Genomic DNA, 7,627 nt, shown 5'->3' with positions numbered 1-7,627 from the left:
TCTGCGGGCCTGCTGTTGATAAAATGCGGAACGGGCTTTTGCAACGTCGCGCTCCTCCTCCAGGGCATCTAAGCTATCCTGCCGATCAAGCTCGGCCTCTCTCTCTCTTCATACATGCGCACTCGAGGTGAGTCATGAATAATGTCGCAGGGTTACACAGCCTCTGTGCCGTACACCATGAAGAAAGGTGTATATCCGGTAGTGCGATTGGGCGTGGTCCGCATCCCCCAGAGTACGGAGTCGAGCTCCTCAACCCAGGGCTTGTCTGATTCTTTCAAAGACCGCACTAGTCTGGTCTTAATGCCACTCATAATAAGACCATTGGCTCGTTCGACTTGACCGTTTGTTTGCGGGTGATAGACAGAGGTGTAATCGAGCTTAATGCCCAGATTAGCACACCAGGTTTTCACCTCATCGGCTGTGAAATTGGAGCCGTTATCGGTGATGATGCTGTGTGGAACACCATAACGGTGCACAACACCGGATATGAAGTATATCACTGGTCCAACTTCGGCCATTTTAACTGGTTTGGCCTCTATCCACTTAGTGAATTTATCCACCATGACTAGCAGATACTTTTCCTTATGGCTTCCTCCTTTAAGGGGTCCGACCATATCAAGCCCCCAGACCATGAAAGGCCAAGTGATGGGGATTGTTTGTAGAGCGGTGGGTGGCATATGGCTTTGGTTGGCGAAAAGCTGGCATTCGACGCAACGTTGGACAAGGTCCTGTGCATCTGCTCGGGCCATCGGCCAATAGAAACCTGTACGGAAGGCCTTGCTTACATGGGCCCAAGCCGCGACGTGGTGACCACCGAGACTGGCATGAATTTCAGCCAAGAGCTGTCGCCCCTCTTCCTCGGAGATACATCTTTGAAGTACTCTGGTAGCGCTTTTCTTGTAGAGTTCTCCGTCGTGAACCTTGTAGGCTTTCGAGCGCCGGATAATGCGGCGAGCCTCATTCTGATCCTCAGGGAGTTCTCGCCTATTAAGGTAGGCCAAGAAGGGTTCGGTCCATGGGGCAATGACTGCCATGATAAGATGGGCCGGCGATGTTATTTCGGTGGCTGAGCCCCCGATGATATCGGTGTGTTTGGAATCTGAGGTTATGGTCGGTTCCGGACTGGTGTTGCCGCTCTCCCCTTGCCACACCACGAATGGCTTGAAAATCCTTTCCAGAAAGATGTTAGGTGGGACGAGGTCGCGCTTGGCGCCGATGCGAGCAAGGACATCCGCCGCTTGATTACTTTCTCGAGCCACATGATGAAACTCGAGCCCCTCGAACCAAGCCGACATTTTGAGAACGGCGTTACGGTAAGCCGCCATCTTCGGATCTTTGGCATCGAAATCTCCATTTATTTGAGATATTGCAAGGTTTGAGTCCCCGCGCACTTCCACGCGTTGTATGCCCATGGTGACAGCCATCCGAAGACCGTGCAATAAGGCCTCATATTCGGCTGCATTGTTGGAGTCTATGTATAATATTTGGAGTACGTACTGAACTGCATCTCCAGTGGGGGACGTTAAGACAATGCCCACCCCTAATCCCGCCGGCATTTTGGAACCATCGAAGTGCATAACCTAGTTGGAATATGTGCCGTACTCTTTAGGGAGTTTGGCCTCTGTCCATTCGGCGATGAAGTCAGCCAGTACTTGGATTTAATGGCTCGACGCGGTTTGTATGTTATGTCGAATGGAAGGAGCTCAATGGCCCACTTGGCAATCTGGCCCATGGCATCGCGATTGTTTATTATGTCATTGAGTGGTACCTCGGAAGCCACCGTGATCGAGCACTCTTGAAAGTAGTGTCGCAGCTTCCGGGATGCCATGAAGACCGCGTATGCTATCTTTTGGTAATGAGGGTATCGGAATTTGCATGGTGTGAGAACGGTGAATACGTAGTATACCGGTTTCTGGAGCGGGAACTTGTGTCCGTCCTGCTCTCGCTCAACGACGAGCACGACACTCACCACCTGGTGTGTTACCGATATGTATATGTAACATCCCAAAATTCTAAATTTTGGAATGTTATATTAAATAGATAGTTTTGTTTGATTGTGGTGTGGTTGCTTCAGTGAAATTGAGTGAATTTTGAAACTTTTTGAAAGTTAAATGAGAGGGAATGAAATGACTTTCCCAAACTTTCACTTTGCTTTCTGATCTCCATAAATTCAAATTCTTTTCAAATACAAAACCCTAGAGAGAAGATGACATGACTTCTTCCATTTAAATAAATGAAAAGGGTTTTTGAAAATATTTGAATTTCACTTGGAAATATTTCAAATTCAGAAACTTTAAGCAACTCAATGATTTTCATGAGAGAAGGTAAAATGACTTCTTCAAAACATATGAAATATGAGTTGGAAGTATAACAGAATCAAATTTAAAGTCCCTTTGAAAATTATTTGCAATTTGGAGTTATATGGATTTTATTCAAATTATTTTTCTCCAAAAATAAAATATGTCGAAAATAGGGTAAAATGATTCTCTACATTAGAAAATTGGAGAGAAATAAATTTGAAATCATTTTGGTATTTTTAAAATGATTTTTATGAGGTTTTATTGCTGCAGTAGCACTGTTTGTTTTATTTAATTTTTTGTGGATTTTAATTGACACTAGAAAAGTGTTCACGTTGTAGAAAATCTTTTTTTGAAAATTGTGATATATAATATGCCTATATTATATTTTGTTTTTATTTTCTTTTTTTGTTTTATTCCTTTGTCTGTCTTTAAAAAAGGACTCTCTCCGCCGACTGGGCCGGCCCAGCCCGCCGTCCCGCCGTCCCCGATCTCCGGTCGGAGACCGGCTGCCGCACGCCAACACCGCCGTGGTCGCCACGGACACCGCCGCCGCCTCCCTTGCCCCTCCCCCACGCCACCGCCTCCTCCTCCTTTAAAAGGCGAGGACGCCGCCCCTTTTCTCCCCGTCCGCGACCGCGCCCGAGCCGCATCTCGCTGCCGTGCCGCTGACCTCGCCGCCGCGCCACTGACCTCGCCGCCGCTTCACGGCCGCCTCGCGTAGCCGCGCTCGCCGCCGCTACATGCTCCACCCTGCGCCGCTAGCTGCTGCTGCCGTCGCCGCCGAGCGCCACCGCCGTCGCCTCACCCCGGAGCCGCCGACCTGCCCCGCCGGATTTCGCCGCCGCCTCGCCGAACCTCGTCGTTGACCTCGCCGTCGTCGAGCCGGTATAACCCGTTCTGTTTTTTTGGTTTTCTTGGTTTAGTTTGGTTTTTTATGAGTTTATTTATTAGGTTTCGTTTATTTAGCGAGTGTTCGCTCGTTAGCTTCTGGTAGCGAATGTTTTCGCTCTGTATGGTTCTATAGCGAACGTTCGTTCGATAGGATTTTTCTTTTCAATTTAGTTTCTACTAGGGACCTATCCGTAGTGTTATTTTTACAGATTAGCCCCTGGTTTTCAACCTATCACAACTTTTTGCTCGCTTATCCAAATCCAACGAAACCAACGCCCACTTCTTCGTTATAATCCCCTCTATCCAGTAAACCAACTTAAATCTATTTTTGAAATTTTAAAATTTGAATTAGATCATATTAATATTCAAACTTCTTTTGTTCATAACTCAAGTTCTATAACTCCAATTTAATTGATTCTTTTTGCAAATTGAAGCTCTTGACCTAAACTTTCTGATAAGGCCAAATCCCCCCAATTTTGGTACTGCTAGAATTTTTTTTCTGTTGCAAGAGTTAATTGCTTGTTTTCAAAGTTTTCCGAGATCTTTTCTTCGATTCTTTTGCTTGATTGCTTATGTGTGGTTACTATTGCTTGCTCACGATAGATTGACCGGAGTGTGATGAGTAGAACTATCAGGAGTTATGAGTGCGAATCATCTTCATCAACAGTACAAGGCAAGTTCACACTTTGATCATATCCCCTTTATTACCCAGTTTTTATGCGTTAGTTTCAACCCTCAAACATTGCATTAGTAGGATTGATAACATGTGGGTATTGGGAAGTAGTTGATGAGGTAGGAACCTATTGTCTTGCATTCAAACCCTGGGGAGTTACTATTACGTTATGCTCGTAGACGTGGATAGGTTTGAGTGATCCATGACAGATGTGAGAGTTATCATTAATGGTTAAACTTAAGGTGGCTACTTTAATACACATCTGGGTGGATTGGTTGGGGCACCCTAGAGCACCCAGTGGTTTGCCCGGGCACCTGGAGAACCCAGTGCTTGCCCAAGGGGATCCCGGAGTACCCGTGTGATTACCCTATGGAATGCCACCCAGGCTCAAAGGGATCATAAGATTATTCATGCTAGAAACTTCCGTGTGCAGCCACAAGCCATTATGGGCTCTGGCATAGTTGAGTATGTTGTGTGACCTCTTTCAGTGGTAGGCTAGCAGATGTAGGGGAAAGTAGGTGTAACTGTCTACTCAGAGTAAAGAGTTAATGCTTCTGAAAGACCGTGTCTCGGTCATCCGTTTCTTAAACACCATGTAGTGCGAGAAATCCAACGGAGGAGATCGAGTCTTGTGGGGAAAAGTGCGCAAACCTCTGCAGAGTGCACAAACTAATCATGATTAGCCGTGTCCCCGGTTAGGGACATCTTGAGTATCTGGTATTTTAATTATTGATTTGATCTCATCACTTTACTTAATTAATTTGTTGGGTTGATAATTATTATTTTGGGATTGAGTTGGAGGAACCTTCTCAATATTTTCAACAAACTTTGTAGTTAAACAAAATATATTCCTTTGATGTAGGGAAAAATAGCTTTATGCAAAAATTAAACTTAGAGCCTCCACCAGCCAAATATGCATGTAGTGATAGCCATTATTCAGCATTGCTCTATGGTGTGAATTTGCCAGTACATTCAATGTACTGACCCTTTGTGGCCGCAACGTCTCTTGTTGCAGGATCTTACGACGAGTAAGTGATACGTTAGGGTTATGATTTCTACACTCAACTTTGCCGTTGGTGTTGATGGGAATCCACAACCTTGTTGTTACTTCCGCTATTTGGATTGAGGTAATAGTATTTATGTTACTTTATACATGTGATTTACCTCTGTTATAAATCCTCGAGTACTGTGTGTGTCAGCATACCGATCCAGGGATGACACTTAAGCACAGAGGCTTGACCGTCTGAGGTCGGGTCGCTACAGTATAATAACATGGGTTCGCCGACGTTCGGCGCTGCCAGGATTGGGTTGCTCGCTAAAAGGGCCTTTATTTGTTCCAGTCCGGCCGTTGCCGCATCCGTCCACTCAAAGTGTTCAGTGCGTCGGAGAAGGCGATAAAGTGGCAATGCTTTTTCTCCTAATCTGGAGATAAAGTGGCTTAAAGCTGCCACACATCCTGCTAGTTTTTGGACCTGTTTAAGGTCTGTTGGTGTAGCCAATTGTGACAAAACTTGGATTTTGGCTGGATTTTCCTCAATTCTTCTATTGGAGATGATGAAGCTCAGCAGTTTTCCAGCGGGAACGCCGAAAACACACTTTTCCGGATTGAGCTTGATGTCATACGTACGGAGGTTGTCGTAGATCGTATATCAATGACTCGACATGCCTAGTTTTGATGACGATGTCATCCACATACGCTTCAACTGTCTTGCCGATCTGTTTCTCCAGGCATGGTTGAATCATGCATTGGTAGGTGGCCCCGGCGTTTTTGAGACCGAAGGGCATAGTGTTGAAGCAGAATGGCCCATATGGCGTAATGAATGCCGTTGCGGCTTGGTCGGACTCCTTCATTTTGATTTGATGGTATCCTGAATATGCGTCGAGGAAACACAGTGAGTCGTGTCCTGCGGTAGCATCGATAATCTGGTCGATGCGGGGGAGGGGGAAGGGATCCTTAGGGCAGGCCTTATTAAGGTCTTTGAAATCGACGCACAGGCGCCAGGATTTATCCTTCTTTGGCACCATCACCAGGTTTGCTAGCCAGTCCGGGTGTTTTATTTCTCTAATGAATCCGGCCTCGGTTAACTTGGCTAGCTCCTCCCCCATAGCTTGACGTTTGGGTTCGGAAAAGCGCCGCGGTGTTTGCTTGACCAGTTTATATCCCTTCAATATATTGAGGCTGTGTTCGGCCAACCTGCGTGGGATTCCTGGCATATCAGAAGGGTGCCTGGCGAATATGTCCCAGTTCTCGCGTAGGAACTCTCATAGCGCGGCGTCAACAGTTGGGTCCAGCTGTGCCCCGATGGATGCTGTCTTCTTGGGGTCCGTTAGGTGGACTTGAAATTTGACTATTTCATCTGCTGGTTTAAAGGAGGTGGATTTGGGTCACTTGTCCAGGATTACATCGTCCTATCCAGCATGGAGCGTAGTGCGGTTAATTCTTTGGCCACGAGGGCTTCGGACAATGCCTCGAGGGCCAGGGATGCGGTTTTATTTTCGGCGCGGAGTGCTATGTCCGGATCACTGGCAAGAGTGATTATACCATTGGGCCCGGGCATCTTGAGCTTCATGTACCCGTAATGAGGTATAGCTTGGAAGCGTGCAAATGCATCTCACCCCAATAGGGCGTGATATCCACTGCTGAAAGGGGCCACTTGGAAGGTTATTTCTTTGGACCGATAATTCTCCGGCGTGACGAATACCACGTCGAGTGTGATTTTTCCCGCGCATCGCGCCTCCCGATCGGGAATAATTCCTCGGAAGGTCGTGCTACTTTGCTCGATGCGGTTCCTGTCTAGTTCCATTTTGTTGAGTGTGTCCTCGTAGATGAGGTTTAATCCGCTGCCACCGTCCATGAGCACTTTGGTAAGCCGAAAGCCGTCCACGATTGGACTAAGGACCAAGGCGGCTGGTGCCCGGACTGTCCTGAATTTTGGATCGTCACCGGCATTGAAAGTTATGGCCATGTCATTCCAGGGGTTTATTGCTGCGACTTGGCAGACTTCGACGAGGTCACGGAGTGCCCTTTTGCGCCTGTTATTTGAAGCGAAGGTTTCGAAGACCGTCAATACTCTGAGGTCGTCGTCTTCCGGGGGGTGTTGATCTGAGGTATTTGTGGTGAGGAGTTCCTCGCCGCTCTTGGCCACTTGCCGGAGTATCCAAAATGCTCTAAGGCTGTGGGTTGGTATGGTATCTGGTGTTGTGTGTATTTTGCATGGCCTATCGAGCCAACCCTCCAGAACGGTTTTGCGCCCCATAATGGGCTTAGATTTCTTTACTGTTGGGTCGGGCGCCCCACGAGGGTGCATCCTTTTTGTCCGGACGGGGGGTTGAGTGGAAACCGATGGTTCTAGCGAGCTGCCTGGGTTTTCCAGGCGCTTTCCATTGCGCATTACTTCTGTACTATGGCTGCCAAGTCAGCGAAGTGTAATACGCGACGACGGTTGATGGTGTTGAGGATTCCTTCGTCCGTGCAATTGTTGCTGAATACTGAGATCGCGTCTTCGTCGCGGCAATCTTTAATCTTGTCTTTGACGAGGAATCTGGCCCAAAAGTGATGGACTGTTTCCTGAGACTGCTGTCGTATGTGCATGAGATCGTTTATATCTGGGTGGGTGGGTTTAAATCCGAACCCTGACCCAATTTGGGATCCGGAGTTTGAAAAACTTCCGAACTTAATAGCTCGGGCTCCGGGATATCAACTGATTTTTCAGGCCCGTCGTCTGATTCTAGGTTCGGAGGGCAGGGTGTGTCTTTTCGAAGG

The sequence above is a fragment of the Aegilops tauschii genome, chromosome 6 (assembly GCF_002575655.3).
Source record: "Aegilops tauschii subsp. strangulata cultivar AL8/78 chromosome 6, Aet v6.0, whole genome shotgun sequence".
NCBI classification, from domain to species: domain Eukaryota; kingdom Viridiplantae; phylum Streptophyta; class Magnoliopsida; order Poales; family Poaceae; genus Aegilops; species Aegilops tauschii.
Note: the sequence above shows the minus strand (reverse complement) of the source record.